Source organism: Pseudonaja textilis, chromosome 1 (assembly GCF_049901715.1).
Source record: "Pseudonaja textilis isolate UNSWEBS1 chromosome 1, rPseTex1.2, whole genome shotgun sequence".
Classification (NCBI taxonomy): Eukaryota; Metazoa; Chordata; class Lepidosauria; order Squamata; family Elapidae; genus Pseudonaja; species Pseudonaja textilis.
In genome coordinates, this window is record NC_141990.1 from 309,881,148 (window position 1) to 309,892,573 (window position 11,426).

Here is an 11,426-nt window from a genome sequence, read left to right on the forward strand (position 1 = left end):
AAACAAACACAGAGCAGCTAATTCCGAAGGGTCAAAAGTTTAAAGAAACTGAATTAGGAAGCGTTTGGGTCATCAAATCGGGTTGCGATCAAAGTTATGGAATGAATTATAGTTGTGACCAGAGGCTCTACTGTAGGGTGGCATAATAGGCAGTTGGATGGAGACTAGAGTGTCTGACTTCTGCATCACTCATAATCTCTTATTTGAAAGTATTCAACAGGTTTGTTGTGAAAATAAAATGAGGGAAACTCAGTGAATACCAATCACCTCAAGGAACAAAATGGAAATATAGATGATAAATGTATTACTATAAATAATAAATAGATTGATATTTCAGAAAAGAAAGAGAAGGACTTAGAGTTTATGCCTTAGTGGAGGAATAATGACAGTCTGTGGGGCTACCTAACAGTCTCCAAGCCTCAGTTTTTGTGGCTCCCAATGCACCTTCAAATTGTGTTACTGAAGTTTGACAACAATATGCTGATTTTAGTAGCATTAATAGCATTTTAATAGAAAATCCCTAACACCAATAACAGGTATGAAAGCTAGCTGGAGACTTTGGGCCAATCACCCTGTCTCAACCCAAATCACCTCACAGGGTTATTGTTATGGGGAAAATGGGAAGAGGAAGGAGTATTAGATATATTTGCCACCTTGAGTTATTTACAAAAATAAAAACAAAATTAAAATATCTAAAGGAAAGTGTTTTAAGATTCCACTGCATTTAATATACCTTTTGTGATCTATTTATTTATTTATTTATATTTATTTATTTATTTATTAGATTTGTATTGCTGCCTATTTGCTAATTCTACAAATTATCCCAAATTTCACAAAATTGGAAAGATGAGTCCAAAATGTCTACCCACTTTTCAATAAAGTCATCATATCTCTGGTGAAGTCCTCTATGGTCAGCAAAAATGAAAAAGACAGTCTACTTCTGTATTAATGTATAAATTCAACTAAATCTCATGCAGGCAAGGGATAAAACCGGAGCTGGTACTAGTGGATAATCTACACTGAGCCTTAGTTGGAAGGACTATTCCCCTTGCACACCCCTCTCAGAGCAGAGCTGTGACACATGAGTTCTGTTAAGTTCTGTTAGCTGCCCCCGGAAGCCCTGGTGCAATTCCTATAATTCGTTCAGACTACTTTTGGAGATGGTCAGTGCTCCCCAGGGATAATGCTGGGAGGAGAACCTAAAAAAGCTCTTGTTGGTTTAAGGAAATAAATTGTTCAAGGTGATGTGGCTCTTGAGGCACTTTTTAAAGCTGTTACAAAACTCTGAGAAGCAATATTGATATAAATACAAAAAGCAGCTAGTTAGAGCAATAGTCTTTCCTATAATGATGTATGGGTGTGAGAGCTGGACAGTAAGAATGGCAGATCGAAGAAGAATTGATGCCTTTCAGCTGTGGTGCTGGCGTAAATTACTGTATATACCATGGACAGCCAGAGTGACTAACAGAGAGGTGTTATATTGTATAAAACCAGACATACTGTTAGGTATAACATTGGTCACCTAACTAGTTTGGGTAAGATAATATATATATAAGCTATGATTCTTAGTTTAAAGTGTGTGTTACTTTAAATGCAAAGCATGTATTTTGGGTGTGGTGTGAAAACACCATAAGAGGGAGCAAGAGATGCTGATGAGAAGCTGATGATTCCCTGACGCTTTGCTAGCAATTACTGGAGTTGCAGATGGAAGAGAGGAGTTTTCTGAGTTTGTTGCATATCTCTCTCTACTGCGAGGAGATAAATTACCGGACTGTTATTTTGTAAGTGTACCAACCTCTCATTTTGGACACTGGAATTTGCAACTGGATAATCCCTGGACGGACTGAAATAAGTGTATGATATATGGACTGTTTTTGACTATGCTTTAACTCTTGCTGGAATAAAACTATTTAATAGGCACTGTGTATCTGCTTTTACTGAGTGTAAGCTACACAACACTTATCTCATATATTTTGCCTGCCTGCCTGACTGCCCTGTGCAGATCTTGCTAGGGTATATCCCTAACACTGGTTATGGGCCCAGCTGCACAGTCAGACTAACCAGGATATAACAGGCTTATATAAAGTGAGAGTTAGTGTAGTTACACAATACTGTAAACAGATAGCTGTGTTTAATTATAGTTTAATATCCAGAAAAAGATGGCAGAAGTCAATTTACCAAGTTTGTCTCTAATATCCAAACTGGATGGAACAAACTATGTTTCATGGTCTATGAAATGCAGCCTACTTCTACGCAGAGAAGGTTTGTGGAATATAATACAAAACCCACCAGAGGTAGATGCTTGGGATCCAGAGGATGAAAATGATGCCCAGAAGTTACAAGAATGGAAACTGAAAAATGAACAAGCTCTCTGTATAATAGGACTGACACTCAGTGACCAGCAGCTTGTCCATATTCGTGGAGAAGAAACAGCTGCTAAGTGCTGGGAGAATTTAAAGAAGATTTATGTTCGAGACAGTGTAGGAGCTCATATCAATCTTACACGGAAGCTGTTCAGAACACATCTTCAAAAGAATAGAGACATGTTGACTCATATAAACACTATGAAGAGAATTTTTCAAGAGCTGCATGAAAAAGAGCTTATCTTCACTGAACTGCATCAGGTTTATATAATTTTGTCTTCATTGGATCAGAGTTATGATGATTATGTAACTTCATTGGAAGTGCTGCCAAAGGACAACCTCACATTAACTGACATTACTGGCAGATTAATTGAAGAAGCCAGGAGAAGGCTTGAAAGGGATCAACTCAGAAGGGAACAACCACAAGAAGAGGAATTATCTTCGTCAGCCTACACAATTAGAAAATGTTTTAATTGTGGAAGAAAAGGACATTTGGCTAGATTCTGCAAGAAAGAAAAAAGCCAAAATGCCAGCCAGAATGCAAAAAGGCATCAAAAGGATAAAAAATGCTTAGAGTTAGCCATGTATAGCAACCAAACTCTGAACAATAATAATTTTTGGGTTGTAGATAGTGGAGCATCGCACTGCATAACAAAAGATAAGAAAAGATTTATTAAGATGTCCACGAGTTCTCAGCAGATATCATTACCTAATGGTTGGAGACTGAAAGCAAGAGCTGAAGGTACTGCATATTGTCCTTGCATAAAAGAAAATGTAAAAATGTTATATGTACCACAACTTAAGTTTAATTTGCTTTCAGTTAGAGTTTTGATTAAACTAGGTTATGTAGTTACCTTTAGGGGAAAAAACTGCATAATAGAAAAGGAAGGTAAAAAAGTGACTGCAACTTTAAAAGGTGAATTGTATGTGTTAAATGATAATCAATTAGAGGTGGCTAACACAGTGTATAATAACGTTAAACCTCATGATGAGTGCATACATTTGTTACACAGACGTTTAGGGCATATAAATTTTAAAATGCTCAAGCAAACTGTTGAACTGTCTAAAGGTATAAAACTGAAGCCTTGCAGTAAGTATTTGCACTGCAATGCTTGCAGTCAAGAAAAAGCAAGGTAATACCAGCAAATAGAATTAATGGATTTACGACTAAGGAGCCTCTAGAGGTCGTATTTGCTGATATTATAGGTCCTAAAAAACCAAGTGTGGGAGGTGCTCGTTATATATTAAGTATAATGGATCATTATTCTAGATATGGTTTCTGTTATTTAATGAAGAGTAAAACGGAAACATATCAGAATTTCTTTAATTGGTTGAAGTTTGCAGAGAGAAAAACTAAAAGGAAACTAGTAACTCTTGTAACTGATAATGGTACGGAATTTATAAATAATAAATTCCAAAATAGACTGAAGATGGCAGGTGTAGAACATAAAAAGTCTGCACCATATAGGCCACAACATAATTCCTTTATAGAAAGGCGAGGCCAAACACTGCAGGCAATGGCTCGTACTATGTTGTCAGATTCAGGATTACCTGAGAATTTGTGGGGAGAAGCAACAATGTGTGGTAATCATATATTGAATAATGTTGTTAACTCAACAACAGGTGAATTACCATTCACACGGTGGCATGGTAGAAAACCTGACTTGAGCTACATGCACACATTTGGAGCACCAGCATGGGTGCATATTCCCACACAACTGAGACATAAGGGACAGCATAGGGCTAAAAAATTATATTTTGTAGGTTACGAATCAAACCATAGATCTTACAGGTTCTGGGAAGAGGGCACAACTAGAATTCATTGTAGTGCTAGTGCTACATTCCTGGAACATGTAGGATGGACTAAATTGGAACAAGATTCGAATAAAAGTGTAATCATTGAAACCTACAGGGGCCCAAACCACCATACTAGTAAAAGTCCAATTAAAGATAAAGTAAAGGAAGAGAAAATAGAACCAATTAAAGAAGAAATAAGTGAAGAAGGAATAGATAACCAGGAACAGGTGATAGATAAGAGTCCACCTGTGAGTCCTGTTCTACCTAGAAGGTCAACACGAGTGAGTAGACCACCTGATAGGTATCAGGCAAGTATGGTTTGCCAGATTAGTAAAATTCCAACCACTGTGGAAGAACTAAAATTGTATCCTGCGAAGGATCAGGAGAACTGGCATATAGCAATGCAAAAGGAACTGAATTCATTAAGACAGATGGGAGTCTATGAGAATGTAAGATTACCTCCAGGGGAAAAGTCCATTGGATGCAAATGGATATTTAAATTAAAAACAGGCACAAATGGGACTGTTACCCATAAGGCTAGGTTGGTAGCTCAAGGATTTAATCAAACTGCATGTGATTATGATGAAGTGTTTGCACCAAGTCTAAAAGCAACAACCTTGAGAGCAGCTTTAGTGTGGGCAGCTAAGAAAAACTATATCATAAATCATTTAGATGTAGAAACTGCCTATCTGCATGCACCATTGCAGCACACTATATACCTAAAGAAACCTGTAGGAATTAAGGATGATAAAACTAATAATGACTGTTGGAAACTTAAAAAGAGTCTCTATGGATTAAAACAATCTGGTTACGAATGGAACCAATATATTGTTAAGGAGTTAAACAATATAGGGTTTAAAGCAGGTTTAGCTGATCCATGTTTATTCAAAAGAGAGAAAAATGGAATAGTGTCATTATTATTGTTGTTTACAGATGATATTGCTTTAATTACAAAAACTAATAATGAAGCTACTGAAATAATATCATTATTAGGTAAGAGGATAAAATTAAAGCAATTAGGAGAGATAAAACAGTATCTCGGATTGACAATAAATAAAACCAATAGTGGCTATAAGATATCTCAAGAGGATAAGATTTATCAATTACTAAAAGCATATAAGATGGAACTTTGTAAACCAGCAAAAACTCCAATGAGTCAGGAATTTTGCCGGACTGATGCTCAGAGTTCAAAATTCGATAAGACTATCTATCAGTCGTTAATTGGTAGTCTATCATACATTAGTAATTGGTCAAGGCCAGATATTGCCTATAGCATTAATCAATTGGCTAGATTCAACGCTGAACCCGATGAACGACATTGGCAAGCAGCAAAACGTATCTTAAGATATCTTAAAAGGACAATGCACTATGCATTGTATTTGGAGCCAAAAGATGATTTGATTTTAAGTGCATATGCTGATGCAAGTTTTGCAACAGATATAAACACTAAGAAATCAACTTCTGGAATGGCTATACTATTAGGAAAAGCATTAATTGGTTGGAGGTCAATTAGACAGCAACACATAAGTATGTCCACAATGGAAGCAGAATTTTCATGTCTATCCTTATTATGTACTGATTTAATTCTGTATAAACAGTTGTTGTTGGATATGGGATTAACTGTTAATGATTCCATTGTAGTGTATGAGGACAATCAAGCAGCCATACAGATGGCTACAAATATTGCTGTAAAAACGAGATCTAAGCATACAGATCTTAGATATCTGAATGTAAGACAATCTGTAAAAGATGGTTTAATAAGATTGGAGTATTGTATGACTGAGCAAAATATTGCTGATCAGTTCACGAAAGCCCAAGGTGCAGTGAAACACAAAGAGAGTTGTGATGACTATGGGTTAAGATTGTAAATAGCTATATATATTATTATATTACCCAAAAGGGGAGAATGTTAGGTATAACATTGGTCACCTAACTAGTTTGGGTAAGATAATATATATATAAGCTATGATTCTTAGTTTAAAGTGTGTGTTACTTTAAATGCAAAGCATGTATTTTGGGTGTGGTGTGAAAACACCATAAGAGGGAGCAAGAGATGCTGACGAGAAGCTGATGATTCCCTGACGCTTTGCTAGCAATTACTGGAGTTGCAGACAGAAGAGAGGAGTTTTCTGAGTTTGTTGCATATCTCTCTCTACTGCGAGGAGATAAATTACCGGACTGTTATTTTGTAAGTGTACCGACCTCTCATTTTGGACACTGGAATTTGCAACTGGATAATCCCTGGACGGACTGAAATAAGTGTATGATATATGGACTGTTTTTGACTATGCTTTAACTCTTGCTGGAATAAAACTATTTAATAGGCACTGTGTATCTGCTTTTACTGAGTGTAAGCTACACAACACTTATCTCATATATTTTGCCTGCCTGCCTGACTGCCCTGTGCAGATCTTGCTAGGGTATATCCCTAACACATACCACTAGAAACTAAAATAATAAAACTATATCTGATTTACTTTATTCATTTCATGCATGCATATTCATTGGAGAAGGCCATGATGCTAGGAATGGTTAGTGGAAGAAGAAGGGGCAAGCAACCAAACATGCTGGCTTGATAACGTCACAGATGAGCATCCAAGAATTGAAAGAGGCTGTTATTGAGAGGGTAGCATGGAGAGCACTTGCCCATGAAGTCATCAAGGGTCGTACACAGCTAAATGGTTAAAACAACAACAAAACAAATCCTGAAAAAGTTGGGCTTCTTTAATGTATGATAAAGAGGTCATGCGTTTACGCAAAGTCATAAGCATTATTATTTTCAAAGGGTGCACAGCTCTGTTCTATGGGATGTCAGAGAGAGCTGTACATAATGGGATTTTACTATAGGCCAATAAGTATTAAAGGGCAAGCAGTCTTCATCGTCCAACTTGGAGAAATACTGAGTGTGTTTCACTTGTACAGTACTGTGGATGTCAAAATTCTATGACTCTGGTGTGAAGATATGTGATTGTCTCAGGTAGCATTATAAGATAACCCGTTTCTCTTGCTAAGATTTTTTAAACAAAGAGTTTAATTGCCCCTTATGAGTCTTGCTGTCTTCATGCATTGATAAGATTTTTTATAACATAATGTATATTTATACCACTTCCTATGTAAATATCTTCAGGCAGTGCAAAACAAAAACAAAGAATAACATTAAAATCACCCAGGGAAGACTTTCCAGCAAAGCTGAGTGGCCACGAGCAAAAACAGAACCAGAGTTTATATACCTTTGGCCTACTACAATTACTTAACATGGATATTAGGTGGGTGGGGGTGTTGTTTCCATTTACCACCAAAGGTGGCATTTTGTTTTCCAAACAATAAAACCCAGCACCTTAGCCAAGCACCACAAAGGAAGCTGATATATCAGCCAAAATGGAAGATGACTAGTAAATTGCTACTAATGATTATCCAGCTCTGAACTAAATGTAATTTGGGCTGGAAACTTAAATTCAAGACGGAGGTCTCAATGTCACATTACAGAACCACTTTTTCCAACACTTTCTACTCTGAATTAATTATGCGACCATCATTGATGCAACTCATTTGTCCAAGCAAGTGAATAAAAGGGAAAGACTTTCCCAACAAATATTAAAACACACCTGCCCTATTAAAGGACAAAGAAAAATGGCTGAACAAATGCCATTCTGGATAGAAAACATGGCATATTAATTTTTAGAATTTTCTCTCTCTTTTAAATTGCTTATGTATTCATATTTAGGTAGGGTTACTGTTATTTTGGGGTTTGTCCCTGCATTATTTTAATTTCTGGGTTTTTGCTTTTTAAGATTTTGGCTTGTACTTCTCTTTTTTTTTAAAAAAAAAAGCAGATACAAAACACTAATCCAAAAATAAAGGGAAAAAATCATTATATGCATTTCAGACATAAAAGCTAGTGTGGTGTTCACTGAGCAACCACACACATGAAAAAATGAAATAAAACCTCCCTTTTCATAACACTGGGAAAGAGAATGCCTTCACACACCATTTTCTAATATAAAAGTGCTTACCAGCAGGATGACAAATTGCTACTGTTCACAGGAAGAAGCTTCATGTGGAAGGTTTTACACATCCTCACAAGACCAAACTTCTGGCAAGTCATCAGCTACTTCTTTGGTGAGATCCTGGGGAAAAGAAGTGGATAGCAAAGATCCGGTCACTCGTGGTCCAGAATTTAAAATGAAGCATTTTAACTACTGGGATTATATTATGTAGTTATTTTAACTACTGGGATTATGACATATTATGTAGAATTTTCTTCCTAATTTCCACAATAAATCAAAACCTTCTTGTTTTTCCCAGAAGATGTCAGCACTGAGCTAGATCTTGTACTGCTCTATGGATGGTTGATTTTGCTGTAACTTGAGGGTGGAGATTTCGTTCTCCAAGCTTGTGGGTTGGTTCCTGAATGTTTTGTTATCAGGCTAGGTAACATCTTCAGTGAAATTTAGGGGATGACAGTGTTGGTGTTCTTCTGTTTATAAGGGCTTCATGTGATCAGTAGGTGTGCGAGTGTTCAGTTCTGCCCTCTTGTTACTTACCCGTTTCTTTAAAATCACAAAATGGTGTCCCCTTCCCTCTGCAATGAGGAAATCTAGTTTCTTTGGAAGTCCTCTATCACAAGGTAACAACTTCCTTTCTCCCCAAAAGTCAATCATATTATGTTGTGCTCAGGGGTGGGCTTCAAAAATTTTAGCAAAGGGTTCTCTGCCCGGTTGCTGGGTGGGCATGGCCATGGTGGGCGTGGCCTAGTCAGCCTCCTGCACCACTGTTTTTGCCCTCCCTGGGCTCTGGAGGCTTTTTTCGAGCCTCCGGGAGGGCAAAAACAGCTTCCCTGGGCTCCGGAGGCTCTCTGGAAGCCGGAAACGGGCCCATTTCCGGCCTTCCTGAACTTCCAGGAGGCCCATTTTTTACCCTCCCCGAGCCTCCGTGTGTGCCCTGCACTTGCCTGCATCCAAAACGGGCCACATGGGGACTCCTGGGAGGGGTGGGGTGGGTGGGCCAGCCAGCAGTGGGATATGAGGGTTCTCTGAACTGCACAGAATCTTAGCTAGGGGCTCTCCCGAATCCCTGCAAAGCCCCAGCATCCCACCCCTGGTTGTACTATGAGTACTACATATTAACAAATATTTTTGACAAGGAGTGAATCTGTTCTGTGAGAGAAGCTACAATAAAAGAGCTGCGGTATCTTTATCAGAACATGATATGGCTTTCCTTGGAACCACACGGGAGGGGCACTGCTGGGCAAGCAAAAACCAAATGGTGGAACCTGTGTTTTGTAATTTGCACTTCCCATGATAATGGGAGCATCAGCTGTGTGCAGCATCTGGCTGACCTTATCTTGGTTTTGAAACTAAGCAGGTTTGGGTCTGGAAAGGAGACCACCATGGAATTGCAGGGCTGCTGGCTAATTTGAGAATTAAAAAAAAAATCACAAAAGGCAATAGCAAACCATGCGGTATTATTGCCAAGAACTGCATAATTGCATATTCTTGAAGTCATCAAGCACTGAGCTCAATTCAAAGATTTTACATTAAGTGAAAAGGACTTCATCCGAGCATATTAAGGCTACAGTAAACATTTTACAGGCACTTTGGAGATGGCCTCCTTTTTTAAAAAACCAACTTAATTCAGTCTAGTAATCAGAAACATATGTTACCCTGTTGATGTAACCTTACTTATGTTACCCAAAGGACAGTTCTCTAAAGCAGTGCAATTTCCCACAGATTATACCTTTTAAAAGAATTCCTAGCTTGTGTGATCTTTGTTGACCTGGAGTTCTGCACATGTATCTGGCGAAGAACTTCAGAATTATCTGAACCTGCCTTAGTTTCCCAAGAAAAATTGGATTACAAGGGCCATGCTCAGTTATCGGTGCTCAGTATCTGCAGTTAACTGCAGTTTTTCCATTGGGCCAGAAGAGGGCAGAACTTTTGAATGCTTCCTCTATTCAGAATCCTGTATGAAAAGCTGGCTGTTTTCTGAATTTGAACAGACGTGGGGGCCCTAAGCAGCCTAGAAGCCTGGTCCTTAAGATGTGTGAGCTAGGTATGACGATTAAGAGAAAACCCTTTGTGTATTCTGGAACGGACAAGCAGAGACGGTTATCACAGGTTAGGCTGCATTCATGGGTGATTATACCTTTTGTTATGGCTGGACAATCTGTATATTATATGATATATTCCAAAATGTTAACTGGGCTGGAACATTATAATAAAAATGACACAAATGACACACATTTAGGCAAATGGCCTTTTCCCATTGCTGATTAAAGTGCTCCTACATCCTATTCTTTCACAATTAAAATGGAGCAAAATTAATAACAACTCAGAATAGGAGTTAGAATATCCTTTCTACTACGATGCTTCCTCCATTCTTTTCATTCCTCTAGATAAGTCTTAATTCTTTGAGGTAGCCCAGACAAGTGCAACCAAGAGCAGTATTTTTACGGTAAGGTTACTTTCTTCCCTCTTTTTCTTTTACTCTCCAAAAACATATGATCCATGGAGGATCCCTTCTGAAATGTTTCCCATGCCGTGTGCTATTTTTTTTTTTTTTTTTTGCATGCCAGTTCTCCAGTCTGTAACTCTTCCTTCTGTCTCCCAAGATCGTTCCCACATACTATACCATTACAACGGGGCAGCAAATGCCAATTATCAGATTAATTCATGCTCGGTGTAGAAGCAATTGTGGTCAGTCCTTGTTTTGCTATGACAATCTTGTACTACCTTTACAAAGGTTATAAAGTTAAAGCTATTGCTGGTTGAGCACTCTTGTATTATTATGCAATTCTGATAGATCCCTAGTACAGTAAGTAGATCCCTTACTATTCCAAAGGTGCTTTTTCAACAGACAATGGGACTTTCTTGTTTTTCTTTGAAGACATTTTGCTTCTCATCCAAGAGGCTTCTTCTGTTCTAACTGAATGATGGAGGGTGGAGTTATTTGTAGTCCTTGCAGGCAGCTGGTCATTTGCATACTTTTAGAGCAGGGGTGTCAAACTCATGTCTTCACGTGATATATTGGGACTTTCCCCCTCTTTGCTAAACCAGGAGTGGGCATGGCCATCACATGACTCATCTGGCCCGTGGGTTTGACAGCCCTGTTTTAGAGAATCACTGAGGCCACTTGGAGGTTTGTGTCATGCCCTTGTTGGAGTCTGACTGAGGGGGAGATTGAGGAGCTGACAGGGAGTGGGAGTGTGGCTCCAGTGGCTGGGGAAGAAACAGGGGAAGGGCACAGTCCACCTGGGCATTCAGAGGA